Genomic DNA, 23332 nt, shown 5'->3' with positions numbered 1-23332 from the left:
AGGGAAAGAAAAATATGTTTTGATTTTTGAAGAAAACCTATGCATCTGTCTGAGATGATCCTTTCCCTGACAACATCCTGCTTATTTCTGTCTTTGGAGGCTAGGAAGATAATACTGAATCATGGTGCAATGGGAAGAACTACATGAATTCTAGTAGAGTGGGGTTCCCCCCTGCCCTTTTTTTTTGGAGCAATGATCAAGTTTCTGTGTTTAGTTAGGACCAAACTGAAGCTCTCTGAGGTTAGCAAGCCTTTGGATTGATTCCAAGGGCACTTCTGCCAGGGATTAATTCTGCATTTTCATTGTGTCCCTGGTTGAGCTTTCCATCCACTTTTGGAAGAATAACTGAAGTCTCAGTATATAGGGACATGCTGAAAAGTAATCAAGATACAGGCCCATAGCTGGAAGGCACTGTTCCCTAGCTGAGATGTAGCAACTGATCATGTTGGCCTTCAAAGCCCATTGGAATATAAAGTAAAATCGATTATTTAAATCAACAAGACTCTTAATGGAACTGTTAGTGGAATATCAGATTTCAGCCATCTGCAACATGCAACATTTTGAATCACATTAAAATTGTGTGGTAAGCGAAATAGATGTTGTGACATTAGTTAATCAACAGCAAACCATTTTACTTCACAGCGCTACACACCAGCTGAGGAAAACCAAACTTCTTGCAAAGAAAGCAACTTTTTTGCAAGTACTCATTCAATTGCTTGTGCTTATGCAAAGATACCCCTACCGGGGCATCAATATTTTCATTACACTGTGGACCTCAGCAATCAATCATTGTATCTGCAGCACAGTTTCTCTTTTTTAATCAGTCTTTCAAGGTCTCCTTTCTCTGTTTGTCATATAGATTAAATACAATTAAAAGATAATGCTGTGGAAACCAGGTGACTACAGTTGCTTAAAACTGTTATTCCATTAGTATCTGTATTCCTTTTCTTCAGCTGATCCTCATGAAATGCAATATATGGAGGACTGATTCAAAGGACATGCAATTATTAAACAACTAGTCTTATCAAATCGATTTTCTATTACACTTGCCTTTCAGTACGCTAGAATTTTATACAATGTTTATTTCAAAAGTCTTCACATTTCTGTAAATATTCTGACTTGAGGCATGAGGATAAGCCATTGTGACTTATCATTTGAACAATTCTCCATTTAGAAGAACTTTGTTTATCTCTGCTTCATTTTATTATACCGGATTTTCAATTTTGTATGTTATAGACAACATCCATCAAGAGCGTTTTCCAGCATAGCCCTCAAATACAATCCTGTCTCTATTATGAAACACTTCTGTGGTAACTTTATTAGCTGAAAAAAATAATAGAGAATTACTGAAGAACCTTCATATCCAAAACCTGGGGGGGGACGGAGCTACCAGCAAAATGGCTGCCCTGATTTTAGTCTGAGTGACAAGGTGGAAATGAATGAGAAACTGTATGTGGCATGTAATTTGGCTAAGTGAGACTGTGAAACATTGGAGGTCACTATTCCCAGGAAAGAAAGGCATAAGGCCAGCAGAAAAAGGTTAGAGAAATTCACACCTTTTCTGAAGATATGCAGAGAACTAGCTGGTAGATTGGGTACTTGGAAAGGTCATTGGAGCTGCTTGGGAGTTCAGGGCCAGTTCCCAGGGACCAAAGACATCATAATATGGCAAGAAATCTGAATTTTACATTGCAGGCTTGTAGCTTACACTGTGACATATTATATGTGTTGGATGAATTATTATTATTATATTTGAGTTGGTAGTAATAGTTTTTGTTTTCTTTTGCCTTGTTTTAACTACATCCAAGCTGGGCCCCTTTCTGGCATTTCCTGAGTATTTCCAGCTCATCTCTTGACTGGTATCCTTGACAGAGGCTTTTCTTTCCTGTCTTGTCCAAAGACATCAAAACCAGCTCCTTGTTCCAAGCCAGCTAGCACTGGACTGGAGAAAAAACATTATATTTTGCTTACATAGTATGTCAAAAGTCTGTCATGGGTTTTTTTTTCCAGGAACTTTTGATGAGTAGAGGTAATTGCCAATAATCTGGTCATTAGGGCTGTTGCTAGCAGTAGGTTATATATTAAATAATTATATTTAGCTTTTTCTGCAGCACTCGGTATGGAACAAAATCTTGCAGTTTCTGCATTGGTATTACTATATTTTTTATCAAAATCATCCCATGTTTGCTCATCATACTGGACCTAGGAATGCTCTCTGACATATTTTTGTCCAGTATATCACATTTCTGTAGAACGAATCTTTAAGTGAATCAACATTTGCTGGTGGAAAATAAATCCTGTTTTTTGAAAAATTCCAAGCTACAGCTATTTCCGCTTTTCTGTAGACACTTCAGACATCTGCAAAACCATCTGGAAAAGGGGAGAAGCAGGTGTTTTGTGACTAGAGTTCTTCCAAACAACCACAATATAATTGAACCATCTATTTTTACTGCATAACCGACATAATCTCCAAAAGTGTGGGTGCTCCCATCAAGCACCCCCAGTCCACAAATCACAGGGCTTCGAAACAGTAATTTAGGTAAACTGGTATAATTTGTGTCTTCTAATTCTTTGAAGGAGCCTTGAATTTATAGTACCATTCACAAAATAAACAACCGCAACAGGTTTGGATATTATAGACAACTAGAAAAGGTGTCAGAGTGAACCTTATTTGGGTTATAATGCTGCTGGTGGTACTGTGCAAAGGTTTGCTGTCGAAAAGTTGCATAGCAGTGGAAGGAAAAGTACTGTACTTCTTCAAATCTTCCTATGTTCCTAGAAAGAGTTAATGTTCCCTTTTTCAGGTGCTGGATATAAATACCAGATCTGAAATGGTGGCCCAGCTCAAATCACTGGAAATAGTTGTCATTAACCAGGATGGAGCTCATATTCAGAGTTTAAAACATGTCAATCACTACCAAAATGCAAAGCTTTTCTACCTAGCTTAGCTCACTAGTTGCACTAACTACAACCTGTCAGGCTAATAATTGCCCTAAAACCAGGGAGGACCTGGACATGCCAAGGGCTGACAGAAGTTCTGTGTCTTGATACCCAGCATGCTAGTGGCCCTGAAAAGCTTGCCTTAAGTGGAAAAATCTCTCATCTATGAATAGAGCTTGAAAACAAACAGAAAAACATTAAAAGTTACAAAGGGAAGTACTGAAGGTGCTTGGGCCTTGATTCGGCAGTCTGTTTTTATCGAGCAAATCCGTGAGCACTAGTGCAGTGGGACTAATGAATGTGTTGATGCGCTCTGCTCCTTTGTGGCCTGAAGGAGATTCCTGTTGTAGCATGAAGTGAAGGTTTCTGTGTTTGAAAATGTAAATGGGTTCTGCGGAGCTGGATTTCTGCCTTCCAAGGGTCCATCCCATAGATTCAGGCCCGTGAGAAGAGAGTCTCACTCTTGGTGCTTCTGGAGAATGCTTCCTTGCTTTCTTCTGGGCGTAGCAAGGAAGTGCCTCTGCTCATCTCCTCCATCATTTTTGTGGCTTTCACTTCCTGCAGCCTTTCCTCGGTTGGTATGAATCAAGACATCAGTCTCTTGTGCTGATCAAAATGGAGGCATTTTCCCCCCACGATTTCCATTCTCCTCTATCTAAACAGCCAAGGAAACAGTCTGTCTATTCAAATCGCAAAACATGAAGTAATGGGTCAGGAACCATCTTAACTTTGTCTGACAGCACCCAGCATGATGGGTTGTGGTCTGTGGCTTGGATTTAGGCATTGTCATGTTGCAAACAGTAAATGTCAAGGAAAGTTGACTAAGATAGGATGAATTTTGAAAAAAAACAAACCTCAACAGCATCTTTTATTTGTCCATGATGCATGAAGAAATATTTTTATACAAATCATTTACCATAGGCATAAATTAATGTCTAACACTCTTGTCAGAGAGAGAAAACAAATTTACATGAAGCACTTTGATGTATTTGTTAACTGACCCTTTCCTACTTTCTTTAATTAGAATTTCATATCTGGTAAAATGTATCATTTGTTTCTGATTGCTACGTACTGACAGAGGAGGCAGAGAGTCATTTTAGAACAAGCATTCACACCTGGTCTCTATATAGCTAAATAGTCTACATTTATTTCATAGCTAGGTTGCAGAGTGGATTAAAAAAAAGATAAATTGCTGCACCATTTATCTGACTTTTCAAAACAACCAACACCTATTTCCGTAGTGAGAAGGAGATGGAATGGTGGAGTGATTCTGTGATTCTGTGATAAGAGAAATGTAGGTCTAATTTATTTCCCACACTGTTTTCCTTCTCACATCATTTCTCTAAAGACCTTCTGTCATCTTTACACTATTAAGAAAATAAACAGGGAATTAGGGTTCATATATGTTACTTCATTCTCTAGACACAGTTCTAGAAAGGGAGTGAAAAGCCACAGGAAGGACACGGTCTTGCCATTGCTGCTGCCTGTCTCAGTGAGATGGTGAGTCGAGCAGATACTAGGGCTGAGAGGTGTCCTCCCTTTGTGCCACAGTGCCATGCTGTCTTAAAACTGACTTTGGCCGGCTGCACAAGCCCCCTGTGGGGGTTACCTTGCTCTCAAAGAGCTGAGGCACCACTTCATTTGATAATTGCTGTTTGTAGCCACAGGCTACTTCCAAACATAATTGTTAGCCTAAAATGTGTTATTCTTAAATGGCTGCTGTTTCAATCTCCCATTGTTTCCCGGTTCCCCTGGGCTCTGCTTGGTGGCAACTGAAACCATCCTGGAAGAGGTGGAAAGAGGCTCAGGACACCTCAGCAGGGTATATATAAGGCCAATACCATAACACCTCTTGTTAAGCATAAACACTCAACACAGCAGGGTCTTTGAAGGCTACCAGCAACCCAGTGCAAAAAGGACACCTGTGACACCCCTCCGCCACCCACTGAAGGGTCAGGAGCAAAGTTGCTGTCAGATGGACCAAGCACTCAGGATAAAAACAGCAATCCAGGCTGTAATCAGCATCAGCCCAAACTCTCTTATGGCCTCCTGTAGGTAAGTCAGACAGGAAAGGATTAAGAACAACCTGTCTTGCTGGTAGCCCAGGAGAAGATGTCATGGAGACTGAAATGATGAGAAGAGTGATGGCAGAGGTCATTAGCTCATGTTGTTTAGAGGTTTTGCTTTATTTTCTGCAATCTGTGGACTCTGTCTGTGCTTGAAGCACTTTGAAGCAACTTGAAACAAACCTGAAATGAAGGAGGGTTGACTTCTACTTCTTGGCTGGACAGTCATGAAATCCCACTAGTGCACTCTGTCCCTTACTAATTTTCCACTTCATGATGGCAGTTTAACATGGAGGAAAAAAGGCAAGAAAAAGGGTTTCTGTGAACCTGTTTTGGTCAGCTAATAGACAAGAGTACTGCAAGATTTTAGTTTACTGGAAATCCAAAGAGCTCTTGGCTGCACACATCTCCTGAGAAATCTCTGCTAGCATTCCAGCACCAGATTGTACCACTTCATAGCTGGTTAAACAGGTCTCATAGGTTCCTGAGAACCTGTTTGGGAGCTTTATCACCAGTGTCCACTTCTCCGCCTGAGGCACCTGCTGTGTCTCTCTCTGCATGCTTCTTACATCACATCACCTTCCGACACGTTACCCAAGTATCATCAAAATACTTACTTAGAATGAATCAAGCCAGACCAGGTGTTGCAATATTTACCAGGAATGATGGCTCAGATCTCTGCGGGACTTTTCTGCTTTACTTCAGGCTTCAAGTCTCAGACACTTCACAGAGACATGAGGGCATTTCCAGGGGAAATGCAGCATCCTGTAAATTGTCTTCACAGTTCTTAGTTAAGAGGACAAATTTGCAAGGAGATACAAGGGTACACCAAATGTCACACAGCACACACAGGGCAAGAGCAGAGGGAGGGAAAAGAATTAATTTGGCCTCTCAGACAATTTCCCTCGGCTTTTGGCATGCCTGAAGTAAGACGGGCATTCACCCAGGCTCACTGGAAGGTGAATCAGCTCCCAAGTGGTGAGTAGCCTCTGAAGGAGCTAATTTCTTTTAATTGACGATACTGGGAGCCTGGGCTCCTCACAGAGGAGACAAAATTAGATGGCCGAAGGTAAGTGGGGTGGGGAATCTGAGCCAAGGAACCTGAGGATAAGAACTTTATCAAAGGCTGAGGGAAGGAAAAAAAAATCATGTGAGGTTTTTGTAAAGTCTGCCCTTACAAGTGGGTTTGGGGACTATGAAGTCAGACTGCAGAGATGGCAGTTCCTCTGTCTGAACCAGCTGTCTGTCTGGTAAGGCTTTTATGTGCCTCTTATCTCCCTTAACTCACAGTGTCTAGAAGTTGCAGTGCCTAGAGCTCAAGGGATGCACATAGTTTCAAAGTCTGATGGTTTTGTAAGGTGTGTGAACAGAATATTAGGCCTTAGGCCTTGAATTACGACCCAGCACAATTTGAGGATGAAATATTTTGGGGACCTGGTTGTAAATTTTCCCTAAATCTCCTTCTACCAAACACTCCCAGGAAAACTGCCAGTGTTGTTAAGAAATGCCTGTTTTAGAAAGGCTGGTCAGTTGAGTCCATAGATATATAGATGGATGTAACAAGAAAATATGCAAATAACCTTTCCTGCATTTTAAGATCATTAAGGGTGTTTTGGGTGACACCCACCCTTGTCATAGTGGCGTAATAGGCACACATTCACAATTACAATCCTTTCACTTTTTTGTACTCCTATTTATTGCATAAAGAAATGTTTACAGTGAGATTTTTAAATCCAAATTACCGCTTTGCCAATATTTTGTTGCATATTCATAACCTCTTGTGACATGATGCCAACCGATAAATTAATTATTTAGTGAATATTTAGCATGGCACTTGAAGGAATGTGATGAAAGTGCTGGCTCCAGACCCTATTTTAAGAACTCTTATTAACGAATGCTAGAAGTACCTCAAGGTATGTTGCAGTCCTGGAGATCATGTGATACACAAAAGGAAGTGGAGCAGCAAAACATTACATTCCTTAATTTCCTTGTAAGATGTTGAGGAAGTGAATTCCTTTGGAAGGACATGTCCTTTTGTAATGGTTTGACCTTTGCTGGATGCCAGGTGCCACCAAGCCATTCTGTCACTCCCCTCTTCAGCTGGACAGGTGGGGAGAAAATGAGGCAGAAAAGAAAAAAAACTTGTGGGTCAAGATAAACACAGTTTAATAAAAAGCAAAAGCAAAGGCCGCACACAGCAGCAGAAGGAAAACAAGATTTTATTGTCTACTTCCCATTAGCAGGTGATGTCCAGCCACTTCCCGGGAAGCAGGGCTTCAGTATGCATAGCAGTTGCTCTAGAAGACAAAACATCATAAAAAATGAATGCCCCCCTTCCTCCTCCTTTTCCCTTAGCTTTTATATCTGAGCTGACGTCATATGGTCTGGAATATCCCTTTGGTCAGTTTGAGTCAGGTGTCTTGGCTATGTCCCCTCCCATGGTCTTGCCCCCTTCCAGCCCACTGGTGGTGGTGGGGGAGATGTTGGAGACACAGCCTTGATGCTGTGCGAGCACTGTTCAGCAGTAGCCAAAACACTGGTGGGTTATTAACACCTTTTGACATACCAATAGAAAGCAGGGCACTATGAGGGCTGCTATGAGGAAAATTAACTCCATCTCAGCCCAACCCAATACACCTTTGCTAGCTTGAAATAAGGAAAACTTTGTAGTTTAGCTAGGAAAAAGGTAAATACCCCACTGACATATCTTCACACCAAGTCTGGAAATGTTAGATGAGAGATTCCACTTTTCAACCACGTACTTTCTCCTTTGCTCTTTCTTTCCTTTCCTCTATCCTTCTCTGGGATATTTCATATAAGTTTTGCAGTTAGATATTGCAAAGGCTTATTCAGTCATCTAGTCCAAAGCCTTGCTAATTCTGCATTCCCTACAATAAAAGGCATTTCCTAGAGGATTCAAGTTTAGTTCACTCTAGCACCAAATGTCCCAGAGAGTAGATCTTCCACCATTTCCCATAGGAATCCATGCCTCAGTCTAATAGACCTTCTGTGATGTGCAGCTTAACTTTTCTCGCTCTAATTTCATCCCGCTGCTTCTGGCTATAAACCTCCAGAGCTTTACAGAATTTCTCTTCAGACCTACCATCTTTACACTGCCACTGTTCAAAACACAAAGTATTGATTTCTACTTGTCCAGGGCTCCTTATATTTAAGACAAAATTTTCTGAATGGGATCTTGTTAAGATAGGATTTTGAGATAGGAATCTGGTATTCTACTAAGTGCTGAGTATGACTGCAGGCATTACTTGGATCTCAACACTTTAATAAAATCAGCAGTCAGCCTTTCGCTACTAATTATTTTTAGGCAGCCACATCACTTTCAGCTTTCCCTCAATTACATCTCTAGGGACTGACACTACAAAAGTGGACATTAGAGGCAAGTATTCTACCATGTGAAATAGAAGGTGAGGGCCACTGCCATTTTTCATGCACTTCCTTGAGTTTCTGTATGTATCCCAAACTTTTAGCTCTCTATGCAAGAGAGCAACTCAATTTGAAATTATTGCTTAATCACATTTGGGAAAAAGTCTCTTGACCTGGTTGCTCATTTCTTTCCAGAACTGATACTTTCTTTCCAACAGATGTCATTCATAGCTAGAAGACAAGTACCAAAAGCCACCTTTCATTCATTTTTCCATTTTCAAGTTCTAATGAACTTGAGTTTCATAGCCTTCGCAGGTGTCTCTCCTGCTTCTGAGGGTTTTCTGCCACAGTCCAAAAGGGAGAGTGCTTGAGGCTGTGATGTGCAAGGTGCTTAAGGCAGCTTCAGAAATATACACGAAGATTAATTTACTGGATTTATCTATACTTTAACTCCTTTATAAAAGAAAGAGGGTACGTTTTTAACAAACAATTTTCTTCTTTAAAATCTTGGCATTTGAACACCTAGAAGTTAAAAAAGTGTAAAAAGATGTGTAAAATTAAAAGGTAAATCTTAATACAAATAGATTTTGACCTGTGTGTAAATCACTTGTAAATCACTATCTGGACAAGTTTCTCCTGTACTGGGGGGCAGACAGGATGAGGAAGAGAAAGAAATGGGACACTCAGCCTGAAGACAGCATTGAGTATTTTCAAATTAACACTTGCATCAGTTCCCCTGACTTGAACACTATTAAAGCATAATTTTAAAAAATACATTTGAACAATGCAATTGAAAGGTTTCTGCATCCTAGGAAGAAAGATGTTTAGAAACAATCTCAGTAGCTTAGCTTGAAATCCCTCATCTGCAGACATCTGGAGTGTGAAGAGATATTTTTAAGAAGTCAGGAATTTGAAATTTCTGGTAAAAATACTCTTCAAAGGTGATAACAGCAACTGTGAATAAGTACAGATAGAATCCTGTCTGCAGCCACTAACGCTATTCCTTTAACAGTCACTAGTACCTCAAAGAAAACTTGTTTTTCTCTGTGAGTGGGGGTGAGATCCTTCAAAAGTCCAAAGAATGGCATTAATCAAGAAAGAGGAAAAGAAAATCCCAAGTCTTAAAAAAGAACTGCTAGCTTGCCAATATTTGATATATTTCTATAAAATTTTCCCTCTCAGCCTTTTTGCAGTCCTAAAAGAAAATGACAAATTGCTTTGCTTGGCGCTGCCCCCCTCAAAACATCCTCCCTGTTAGATTGGTCTTGGGATCTACTAGTCTAAAAGGTGTCCTGTGTACCCATGGTCTTGGCTGTACCATGATGACAACATCCCTCGCTCAGCGTGAGCCACGACTTCCCCCAGGTACTCTGATCTCCCTGCTGGTTACAGGCTGTGAACCCCGCCGGAGAGTTTTTAATGCAATCTTTGCTTCTCGGCATCCCTCTTGCCATGTCTTCTGGGCCTTCTCTGTTCTTGTGACCTGTCAAGATGATGGATATATTAAATAGCTGGTTAACTACCTGGCTGATGTTATACAAATAAGGAAAGGGAACAGGGAGAACATAATTTCCCAGGGAGCAGCCTGGGACGATATTATTAGCTCCACATTATTATGGGCAAGCAACAAGTACTTGTTGCTTAATAAAGCAGGGGCAAATATTAACAGCTGCTACCAGAAGAGCGTACTGCTTGCAATAATCAGAAACAAGCTGCTGATGGGCTGTGTAATAGAATTACAAATCAGTAAAGAAAAACTAGCACTCTCTCTGACAGGTTGGTGTAGGTAGAGATGAGATAATTATGACCAAATAAATACCACAACAATAAAAATTCACAGGGAGGGCAGCGTCAGGCAGAGGCAGGCCGCAGTGCAGAACTAATGAGCAAATTGTTGCTAAAATTCAACTCTCTTCAGCTGCAAAATGGAGATTAAATTTCTTTGTTATAAGACACAGCTATTAAAACCCTCACAGGCCTACAGATACATTGGAGCGCAGAGATGGTGAAATGAGATTTCTGTGTCAGATTTGTACTCTTACAATTATGCATGAGGCTTTTGCACAGTATTTGAGAGGCTGAGATTATTAATGATTAAGAATCTTTTGTATAGCCTTTGAAGTTACATCCCCTTTTACAAAACTGATTAGATGTGCTTGCTCTCTTCTTTTCTCCCTCTCGTCTCCTTCTCTCTCCTTCCAGACACGTGTTAATTAATGGACAAATATTGTTTCCTCCACGCATGACAGTATCCAATTGCATTTTTAGGGAAGTGTAAAAATCACATCAAACTGCCAACGTTTTGAGGTCCACTCATTATCAGACCAGATATCTATGTTTAGTTGTTATCAGGTGTTCAGAAGCTTTTCAGGAGTATTGAATGTACATCGCGGCAAGAGAGTCAGCTACACAGGATCTGCCAAATGAAGAAGGACTCTATCTCAACATCGCATTGCCTTCCCAAGCCTTTGCCGTATGACAGACCAGGCTGGCAGAGCTTACCAGACAGGCTACCAGAATCACAGGATAATTTAGGCTGGGAGGGATCCCCAAAGGTCATCTGGTCCAGCCTCCACTCAGAGCAGTGCTGGTTTCCACATTAGCTCAGGTGTTGCAGACAGCAGTTACTTCAAGGATCTCCCACATGAGCTTCAAGCCAGCTGCATCTGCATCTGCATCGTCCCTCCCTGCTTTGTCCTCATGTCCAGCTATTCTTTTTGAACTCCTGGCTTTTTTTTTTTGGTCTTCTTTCCTCACCCCTTTATTTCACTGTATATGATGAAGTCCCTTTTTGTTCTAGTAGCATTAAGTCCACCTTGATGCCACCTCCTTCTTTCAAACCTTTCTGGGTATACCAGCCACAGCTATTATAAATGTTATTTCTACTCAATTCTTTTGCCTTTCTTTGGTGTATTTCCTTTAGACTCTGTTTAGATAGGAAATAATTTGGGGCAGTGTCTGTCACATCTTAAAACCTCTGTAAAGTGTCATAGGATATTATGGTGTCATCCAACAAACCAATAATAATGAGGATAAGGACTTCTTCCGTAGCTGTCAAACTTACTTTGTCAAGAACTCAATTTTTAAAGATATAGAAAATTAAATGTTTGTCTTGACTTTCTGTCAAAACCATGAAATTTCAAGTGGGTATGAATTTCACTTATTATTATTTTCATTTATTTATGTAATCAATCTGCAAAAATGTTAGATATGCAAAAGCATGTTAAGTGACATGTCAGTTTATAACTAGTTTCATACTGTTAAAATATTGTGTCTGCTGTAGCTCTCACATTGTGGTGTCTTGCTAATGCCTGCACTTAACTGCATTAGCTTAATAGCATTGCCTGCTGATTCAGAACTTACCTGTTTTCTCTTTGAAAGTTCTTTGTTCACATCAGTTTTAAAAAGAAATTAAATTTTGTGAAAAAAATAATAGCACCTTTTTTGCACTTACCAAAGTATTTTTGTTTAATTTTTTTTTTTTTCATAGTCCACTGGGAGATAGTTGAGTGTCCCTAAACTGAGGTAGTTTCCAGGAGCACTTAATTGTAGGGGTATACTTACAGAAATAGCTCTTTGGCTTCATGGGTGTAATTTCACTGAACTTCATGAGTTGGTTCCTATATAATTGAGAAAATTGTATGGTCTATCATATACATGCATAGAAAATAAGCTTGACACCACGAGTAAGACTGTTTACTGCTCAAACTGTCAGTCTTCACAGAATTTTTTGAAAAGCTTGAAGAAAAAATTAACAAAAGCTGAAATACAAATATTCTGTAGCTCTTAAGGGTGATTTTGTACAGAAGTGGAATGTAATAACATCTGCCTAATAATTAAACATTCATCGTTGTACAAAACACTGAGAAATAACTTCAAATATATATGAACAATGGCTTATGCTAGCAGATGAAAGCAGATTTTGCTGTTTTCACATATCTGATCAGCCATAAAGCATCTTACATAACAGGACATAGGTACATTTCATTCTTTCTTATTCTGTGATTAGACACAGGATCATCTCATTATACAGCTGAGTGAAACCAGAAGAGGCTCTTCACTTTGTTATAAAACTCACAGTTGGAACCGCTTTTTTTTCTCCTCTTGTTTCCAAAAATACATGTAAGCACATCATAGGAGACCTGGAAAACCACTGCAGTCCTCACACAAAAAATATTATGCATGTGTGAACTAGGTACTTGGTGACTTTGCGAGTTACGAGCACTATTAGAGTTGTGCACACTACCTGTTCGAAGGCCTTCAGCAAAGAGCATCACAGGCAACCTCATTTCAGGATGACAAACATGGTCTCATCTGGCTTTAAAATGTTTCTTTTGATTTCTGCATTGCTCAGGAGTTGTGCTCATCACAATCCTCGCACTTCATGAGTTTTGTTGTGTGACTAGACACATTAATGAAATTGGTTCAGTCCTTCCAAGACATTTAGCTGTCCATTTCTAGGCAGGCTTCAACCCACTGCAACTTCAGGAAAATAAGGTGTCTGGATACAGGCTGGGGGATAGCCTTCCTGGTGCCTAATTTGGTGAGGGGCTGAAACCGGAGGTCCTGACCATTAGTGATGGAGTGACAGAGTTGGGAATGGAAAGAAGAGCCTCCCAAACAGTACACTTCCCCTTTACTATCTCTGGTCTACAAAGCTAGTTCTATATTATTAAATTAATCAGTGCCAGAAAGCATTGCCAGGCCCTGGAATAAGACTGTTGTACTGACACAGTCTGGGCCAAATTCCTGGGCACAGCTCAGCCCACGGAATGGCCAAGCAACCATCCCCAAAAGGTGGTTTGCATGCAGCCACTGTATTTTCGGAAGGAAAAGTGTTAATAGTGTGCACTTGGGCTCTTCTGTGCCATTTGGCCTCAATGCCTGAGGGTGTCCCTTAGCATATTTATTTACTAGTATAGACATATTCCAAGTGAAATGTAATCAATGGATTGAATAGCACCAGTTTCTTTTCCTTAGCCTGGCTTCTTGACCGGTTAACCAAAATTAAATACAAGCTTGCAACTTGTCCTTAAGCCATCGGTTTCTAAACTGCTTACCTAATTCTTTTCTTTAAATTTTCCTTGGTGTAATATCAGAAGAATTGTACAAGTCATTCAGTGCTTAGACCATAATCCAATCCAGAGATTCCTGATACTTGATTATTTTAAAATGAGAACTGACCAAAGCTAGATTGCAAACTCATCTCTCATAATGTTGAGAAATTACTGAAAGATCCTCTTTGATTTCAGTGAAGCTTGTAAGGGAACAGTGACATGTTAAAATAAAGATTTTTTTCACACTTAATATTCTTATTAAAAGATTGTACAGCCCCTGCATATTAATTTTATATGACCCAGTGCTAAACTATAGATGAAATTGGCATTTTAATTAATACTATTTGTTTTGAAATGCATATATGTAGCATTTTATACAACCTCTGAAAACAAAGGAACACTCTGTTCAAGAATTAAAGACAGCAATGTCAGATCTGCCCAGAAACAAAAAAAAAAACCTGTGAAGGCAAGAACATTATGTGCCTTTTAAAACACAGGCATGTTACTAGAGCATTACTGAATGAAATTCTAAGCCCATCACTCTCTATATGTATACAGCCAGGTTGGCAATTAAGTTATTTTATTTGCTCTATGTCTAGAAAAGTTTCCACCTCTTATTTGTTAAGCCAAACAATTTTTTCATTATTCCACGTCTTTTGAAACTGAATGTGTTGAGCCCCATCAGTCAATATTGACTCCTCTACCATTTATTCTGTTTACAAAAGCTGCTCTGGAAGCTCTCTCATACTGTAGCAGAAGAGCAGCTTAAGCCTGTAAATCTCTTGCTAGCTCACTTTTAAGACTTACATATTAATACATTATGAATTATGCTTCTGGACCGCATCGTGTATTGCTTTCCAGCACGAAAAATAATTTATCAGCTTCTGCAGCCACCTCCATAATCTTAACCCAGATGTGATCTGCAGTATATTTACTTGTCTTATAACTCACTTGTAAACAGATAATCAATCTTCGTCCAACAGAAAAGCCCGAAGGTATACTAAAGGCAATGCAAAGGTTCTCCATATAATATTATACGCCCGTTTTGTCCTAGATGAGAACACCAAGGGACAAAAAGTGGCCCAGAGTCTTTTTGAGTACTTATTGCAGTATGGTTGCTTTTGTTCTTAAAATGCCCCAAATATTTGGATGTAATAAATCTATACCCTTCTCCTTAGAAATGTCTGCACTATGCTGTGCCTGTAGCTGGAAAAGATTATTTTTACAAGAGCCATTAATTAGTGTGTAACACCCACCCCACCTCATGCCCTACAAGTTGAACTTCATCACTGCCTAAAAATCTCCATGTCATTGCTGAAGTCTCTTGCCTGCTCCTGTAATTTACCACCCCACTCCACTAAGACCTTCAATCTGGATTTGTTTTTTCTGGGTTCAGGTGTTTCTGGAAGTATTCTGCTACACCAAACACACACAAAATGTTTGTGAAAATTTGAACTTTTAAACCTAGAGTTTGTATATGACAATGGTTCCTGTGAATGCATACTTCCAGTTAAGGGAAATCCATGAAACAGCTTCTTCAGTCCATTGAAGCTGCTTTTCTCTTTCTTTCCAATGCTCTGGCTACCACTCCTCCCCCTCCTCTTTCCTCCAGGCTTATTTGTGCATTTGGGATTGATGGTTACTCAATAATGAAGAATTAGGTACCTTCAGGAAACGTGTCACTTTCTTTATGAATTTGTCTTCATACATCTATAAGATTAAGTTTTTTAAAAAGTAGACATTCTGGAAAATAAAGGCATACAGTACAAATTTTAATTGCATTTAGCTAATGCCCCAGTCCTGACTGGATGGGTAGACTAGTCCTGCTGTTGGCACAGACATACGCTAACATCTCTGCAGGATCCTAGAGAAGAAATCAGTGTGCTTGCATTACAAAATGTATCCCAATATTGTATTATGGATTTGACTCTTAGCTTCTTTGCAAATCTGTATTACCTACTTCAGTTACATCAGCGAAAGTAAGAGTGAGCAACAACTTTCCAGTGTTTGTTGAACCTTAATGTTTTTCCTTCCTCTTCCCCACACTCTTCTGTAAGGACTGTATATTCCTTTTCAGGAAAGGGATCTTTTATATCAAATATCTCTTAAAGTTTTTATCATTAAAAAATCTTTATCGTATTTCATAAGAAATATGTGAAAATTATGGAAAAACCTTGTATTTGTTGCGCTCATGAGTCATTACTATACACAACTGTACGTGCCACTTCAAAATCATGTTGTTCAAGTTGGAAAATGTCCTTGGAAGTTAAAAATCAGGTAAATAGAAAGTCAATTTTATACAAAATTTTTAAAGTAGGCTGGGTTTCAAACTAATAATTCATCCATAACATGTATCCTAGAGATACATCAGAAATGCTCTCTTATTATGACAGGGGCCTCTTGGCAGTACAGCACAGTAGTTAGCTGGAAAAAAAGCTCTGCTTCATTTTGTTCAACCAAGGGAACTGCAGCAGAACCTCATTTAAGTACCAGAATCAGCCAGAAACCAAGTGCGCTTGATGTTCTTTCCAATCCCATGAACAAAGGCTCAAACAGCAATGTTAAGATGCAATCTGTGCCAGAAGACCTTCTTCACCTCCATTCAAAATAAAAGCTGCACTTGGAATTTCATCAGCTGGATCAGTTTTCTTTCTTGGATTTTGGTTGTAAGAGACCAAAATGATGGGTGACTCATTTATGTATTTCTGATTTTAAGTGTATTTAAATATAAGAATCACACTTGACTAAATAGAATCACTTTCCTCCATCATTAATCATGATAGAGGAAATACATCATTAATCATTGTGGAGCTACATAGAATATGCTATTCTCTTATTTTAAAAGTAACAAAGCTGAATTCTCACATACAATAAGACAGGGTTGCAAAGTGGCCTAATACAAACAATATTGATAAGTTCAAAGGGTCCAGTGACACTTGCATTGTTCTCCACAACTAGAGAAATGCTGAATTTTCAGTATTAAACTAATTCTTTTTTTTTATTTAAAGTTAAATTTAAATTTCCTTCTCTGCTGGGAAGTAAGAGATTCTTCCCCTGAATAAAGGAACAATAATCCCTCTTTAGAATTAACAAAATAGGAAAAGGAGACAAAAAATGGCCTAATAACATTTTGGTTTAAAGATTCCGACCCTTTTTTTATTATTAGACTGTCTATCTAGAAAGAAGTTCAGCTTATTTGTACACGGATGATGCATGTTTGCCTCCCTTTTTCTTATGATGCCATATGGCTCCCTTATGAACATTATGACTGCTGACACAGTCTTAGGGACTCAAAAATGGAACAGATGACTACTGGAAAGTAGAAAGTATTTGTAACTAATTCTTGAGCTCCTGGCAGAGTTGTACCACTGTAACATTCCCTCCACCCTCCTCCATCTCCTAAAAAAAGAACATAAATGAACAGGATCTATAAGGTTTATGGGAGACAAGTTTATCCTGTTTACCACAGTTGCTATATGAAAAGAAGACTGTAGAAATAAATTACCATTGAGAGTGACTCTTGAAGTGTAAAAAGCTAAAAATATTATTGCATCAAATTATATCCTTTGCATTTCTAAGGTTTGAAACTTTACAGTTCACTCATAAACACTGCTTTTCACAAATGTCATGAGGGCCTGTCAATAATTTTTATTTCAAGACAAGGTAAATGGTTAATTAATTCAGTTGGTAATTGTTATCTCTGATAAAGAAGGCAAGCAGGCACATGTAAGAGTAAAAGCAAGATCCAATAGCAGTAACCAAACATGTAAGTAAAAAAGTCAGTCCTCTTGATTATCAAGAATTGTGTAAAGATATTAAAATCAACTTGGTCTTTTATTTGCAGGTCTTGGAAAGTGATGGGAAGAGATAACAATAGGTTGTCACACAGAATTGTCCTTGGCTGCAGAAACAGGTAACCCAGGCAATGCAGGGGTAAAGTCACAGGGTAATCTCTAAGCAAGGATATAGGGGCACAGCATCCTTTGGGGCACAGCAGCAGAGGCTTTGCCCACAGCTTATATGAAAACGATCAGAGAGTTGATTTACAGAAGTAAAAGGCTTTGTTTTCTCTCATTGGTGGCCGGCTACTTGTCTGCACTCATAATATATGGTGTATAAAATGTTCCTTCAGAATTAATTTTCTAAAACTAGACCATTACTGAATGAGTAAGTTCATTTGAGCAGTTCCAAGGGGACAAGGATTTTGCCACCTCCCCAAAAAGACATTTGAAATGCAAGGAGTTTCTTAAGTCTGAGCCGCACTCAAGGACCTTGCCCCTGCTTGTTGGCAGATGCAAACTCTTCCAGAGAGCTGCACTGGAAAAGACAGTGTCGAGTAGGTACAGTAGAGCCTGAGGACAGAAAAAAGACAAACTGGAGGAGAGATGGTAGGCAGAGCTACCAGTGATGCACTGAAATCAATAGCACTGTAAAGGGAAAACATGCACCCAGCGCACCTTTTAGTTGTCAAAAACTACAGCTACTCTTATTATCAAGAATAAAATGTTGTAGAACAATTGCAGCTATGAAAACCTACAAGAAGCTTACTACAGTATTTTTGGTTACTACTGAATAACACTATAATAAATTCATCAAGCAAATAAGAAGACGGAAAGAAAACAGTTTTAAAAGATTAATGAGTTCAGTATCATATAGAGTAACAAACACCAGAAAAATACTCACATTTGATATTGAGACAATATTGCATAAGTGCTTTTGTTTCCACTGTGTGAAACTAATGCTTGAATTTATTATTTTCTATATAGATGGTATTTATAGGTCTTTTCATCTTTCACTGAGTAGAACTATGTTCTGGCATGCTCTAAAGCATGCAAGGTGTCAGTTCAGTGCTTTCTGGATTTTTTTTTTTCCCCTTTAGAAAGACTGAGCCTTAAAGTCTATTGCAAGACTTATCATTTTGCCTTGGGTTTGTAAAAAAGATGAGATTTTCTTATTTTTCTCTCCTGAGGGTTTTAAAAGATAGCTTATTTGAATGGATGTTGCTAATTTTATTTGTGCCATTTCTTTGGTTTGCCCAGACTAATAAATAGGAACCTTTTTAAACAAGTGTTCATGCAGATACAGAAGAAACTTTTTGCAGCTCTTGTCTCCTTCTCATGGTAGTAAGGATCCTGAGCCTCTTCTTGGTGGGCTGTCCATCTCTCTTCCCTTTACACCTCTTAGGCCTGACTGTCTCCACCCATGATCACAGGTAGCATAGCTTCCTATCTCTGGGGCAGCAGCACTCCATTTTCCTTACACTACTAAGGCCTAGAGGTGGATTTGTGGGTGGGTCATCAGTTGCATCCCATTCTCCTCCTTTGCCAAAAGTTGCAGGGCAGCAGCTAAATGTCTGTTCTTACTGAAAAGATCAGCTTATGATGTTCCCATCACAAAGAACAAAATAAGAGTTAAGCCAGCAGCAATCTTACAGCTTCAGAACATGCTCAAAAGTAAATCAGACCAAACCATTACAGGGGAGAGACCATAAAAGAGAAACGATGAAACAAAGACACCCATTCTGCAGGAGGGCCAGTCTGTATGGAGGAGCAGGGAAGGAGTCAGATGACATTAGAAAGCCAATTACTGAATCCAGCCTCTGGAACAAGCTGTGTAATTTTAATCAGATGGGGCAAGACTGGAAATGGAAAGGACATCATGCAGTTAAAAAAAAAAAAAAAAAGAAAAAGATAGCTGTATTTAAAAAAAAATACTTAGGAAGAAATGTATGGTGGAGCAGAATTATAATAGAACTGAGTCACAAAAGACTGAAAATTAAAAGAGTTTCTTGAAAAATATGTCTTAGTTGGTCTTTCCAAGAGGATGACCACAGAGAGAATAGAAATGAACTGTACTTTAAAGAACTTCTGTAGCCACATGGAAAATTTTGCAAAATAATTTAGAGGTCTTTGATGTGCTTTATCGTAGAATTTGAACACCGTGAAGTGTGCAGTTTAATAGCAGGATATTCTCACAAAATTCATCTCATGGATTACTGCTTACCCTCACTTGAAAGAGTGGTAACATAACAATTACTACAATCTGAGAGCCTGAAGAGATGTAAAATCGTCCTTCCCAATATCAGTGCAATGTATTCACTTGTTTACCTATTACCTCACGTGCACTTTTCACTTCCAGCAGCAGATTTAGAAGTCGTCTCTATCCCTAGTCTTGCTCCATGATGGAGGTACCTAAGCTGCATCGGAAGGAGCTGGTTTGTCTACCCTGTCAGTGTGCCACAGTTCCAGTCAGACGCTGGCTGGAAGCTGTGTATTTGTGTTTATTGATAATGTGGCGCTGTCCTGCTTAATTAATTAAGCCAGCTTCCCATCAGCGCTATGGGCTTGAATTCTGAAGCCCACATGCCTGAGGGACTGCAAGGTGCCATCCCTGTGCACACCAGCAGGCACAGATGTCTCCCACTCCTCTGAACATTGGTGTCTTCAGTTTGTAAGCATTGGGGAGGAGTCTGAGGTCATCTAACCCCAACAAACAAAATTCATCTGACCAGATTTGAGATGTCTAAACTCTAGATGTCTATTTCAGAGTAAGTAACTCTTTCTTATAAGTGGAAATAAAAAGGCATCTGGAGAAAGTGGTTCATGTGATCTACTTCAAACACTAAGGATGGGATGAACTGTATTGTGGAGCAGGCCTGCTTCTCTACAGCGACTGTAAAAGGAGCAAGGGCAAACAGATCAGATGTAGATCAACCTTCAGATGATTGAATTAGGACAGATGACTCTTCTAAACAGTCAGTGAGGAAAAAACCAGGCATCTCCAGAAAGTAATTCACCCCACATCTTAGAAAGGTGGGGTTTTTTTTCCTTAAATGCTAAAACAGGGACCCCAAATCAGGTTAAAATGAATGCATACATTTTAGTAAAAATAAAGTTAGATGACTCCTAGGGAAGTTGGATACATTCTTTTGTCCCTCTTTACGTTTTGTAGTGGGAATCTAGGACTTTTCTTTGTGTTTTTCTCAGGACTTCTACATTTATAGAACTTTCTTGTTCAAATTAATAGTTTTATACTCTATGACCAATATGCAAGCTTTACTAAATATAATGTGATTGTTACTTACTGCAGTTGCCTATGTGGTTATAAACATAATAGCATAACATTACTTCCCCTCCATACTTCATGTCTTCTTATTCACCCACACTTTAAAATGTAGTTCTGAAATACAGTGAGCAGTATAACTGTAAGTTTATTCATAAATATTCTGTGTGTGAGAAAAGACACTGGAGTGAAAGACGGAAGGCAATAGTGAGCAGAGATTTACACTCATGATCTAATGTTTTATGATAGGATAAAAATCCAGTGTCATTTTGGAAATGGGTACCCAGAGGATTCATGAAACAGGCCTTTCATCTACTGCACCTCTACTGCTTTCTAACCAATTATCAAATTTCCAGAAAAATGCTAACAAACTGGAGAAAAAAAGATAAAAAGGGCTAGAAAGGGTGCTAAGGAGTTAAGTGCAGTGTGGAAAAACAACAGAGGGAAGACAACAGTAGCAATCTAAGGCAGAAAGGCGTTGTAAGCTGTGTGATAGATCCATCTGGTCTAGCATTAAGTACCCTATCAAGCACGTTTTTCCCTGGGGCATTCCACTCCTGAAAATTAGCATGAACAGGCAATAACACTCTTTTTATAAGTAAGGACAACCCAAATCCCTATCTGGGCTACAAGCTACTGCTCTGTTATCTACTGTCTAATGTGATTTCTTCCTGTCAGTGAGGTAGCTGGTTTTATGACTTTCTTGTTTACTCCAGTGGAATGACTGGGCGTTCTGCCCGGTTTGTTTTTCCAGTCTCTGTACCCACATGACACATGCATCAGCAGCTGGCTAACTCCTTGCTTGCTAGAAAATAAGTAGCACATATCCATCTTTTAACATCAGTATGGTTAAAATCATACTCTTGCACAAATGCAGTCTGACCTATAATGGGCAGGGTGAAGATTTTGGGTGTTTCCAGAGGCCAGATTTTCTTCCAATGAAGACCAGAAACCTTGAATATAAATTGAATATAATTTGCATAACTAGGTGAGCTGAGGTCAATGCAATGTATACTGGTGGTCTAATTTGAACCCTCTGATTTTATGGATGGACTAATACTACCAATATTAATTTTGTATTTTTCAGCCATTTTGTATTTTTCAGCCTTTTTGTATCTAAAGTTGAAGAAGCTGGAGTGCCCTCCAGCCTTAAAACCTGGGATTGACAATAGGGTGGGGTTGATAAGTACTAAAAGATGAGAAGAATAAGCAACACCTCTGGAAGGGAACTAAAAGTCAAGTTTTGAAGGACAGTCTCTTGCATGTTGCTACAAAACATAGACATTTCCCAAACAGGACCAGTAGAAAATACTGGAAGGAAGCCAGAATCACAGGCTTCAAATATTCCCAAAAATGGATATGCATTTTAGCAATCTGAAGGCAATGAGTAATCTGAGTCTTTTGCTCAATACAGCAAATGGAGTGTCCATATAAGTATTTTAGACTTAAGTGTCTTGGAAGATATGCCTAGACTTAAATATGATTACTGGTGTAAAGAATTACCAAAGTAATTGTCGTGGTTTTGGCTGGGATAGAGTTAATTTTCTTTCTAGTAGCTCTGATAGTGCTGTGTTTTGGATTTAGGATGAGAATCATGTTGATATCACAGGGATGTTTTAGTTACTGCTGAGCAGGGCTTACACAGAGTCAAGGCCTTTTCCTGCTTCTCACACCACCCCACCAGCGAGGCGGCTGGCAATGCACAAGAAGCTGGGAGGGGACACAGCTGGCACAGCTGACCCAAAATGACCAAAGGGATATTCCATACCATATGACATCATGCTCAGCATATAAACTAGGGGAAAAGCTGGCCAGGGGTCCACTGCCTGGGAATTGGCTGGGCATCAGTGTGTGGTGAGCAATTCCATTGTGCATCGCTTGCTTTGTATATTCTTTTATCATTACTATTATTTTCTCTCTTTTCTGTCCCACTAAATTGTCTTTACCTCAACCCATGAGTTTTACATCTTTTTTTTCAATTCTCTCCCCCTCCCACTGGGGGCGAGTGAGCAAATGGTGTTGTGGTGTTTAGCTGCCTTCTGGATTAAATCACAATAGTCATTATAATGTACTAATTTATATAAATGCCACATGTTGCATCGTTTATGGTAAAGGGTGAAACAAAGTCACAAAAAACATACGACCAGAGAATCATTTGAAAAGTATTGCTAATGCAGAACTGATAAATTGCACTGATAAGAACAAGACAGAACTTGTTCTTGAAAGGGATATCACAGCAACATATGCACATAGATGCTGATGAACGTAAAGGACCAGGAAAATAGATGCCTGCAATAGGAAGCATCTTGCTTAACTGTGGTGGCTGATATGAGCTCTCTTAGTTTCTATTAGTGCTGACAGAGATCTAGAAAACATAAAGAATAGTATATAAAAAGTGGTTTACCTGGCAGCTATTTTAGACTGCAATGAGTTGCTCTCTAGACTCCATTGACTAGTGTTGACTAGATCGCTATTGACTAGAGTGGAGCCAAGTCAATTGCTCACATGCAGGCATTCACCTTGTAGGTAGCCAGGTTAAGACAAGACGAATGCAGACCCTAATTTGAGGAATATTCCACGTTATTGTTGAATGAATGCAAAAAAATGAAAGCGAAAGGCAAAGGCTGATATTGTTAAATTATGAAAATAAGACAAGAGAATCAAAATGTGAAAAAATACCACTTGAAATTAACTATGCTGGTGGAAAATAAATACTGCTTTCCATTTGACACCTGTCTGGAACGCCAGCTCCATTTTATCCATAAAGGTTATTTCAGTGGAGATGTGATTATATGACTAGCTTAGCCATCAATTTTTTATACA

This window comes from Egretta garzetta, unplaced genomic scaffold (assembly GCF_000687185.1).
Source record: "Egretta garzetta isolate BGI_Z169 unplaced genomic scaffold, ASM68718v1 scaffold504, whole genome shotgun sequence".
Taxonomy (NCBI): Eukaryota; Metazoa; Chordata; class Aves; order Pelecaniformes; family Ardeidae; genus Egretta; species Egretta garzetta.
The sequence above is the reverse complement of the archived record's forward strand: the minus strand, read 5'-3'. Positions refer to the sequence as shown.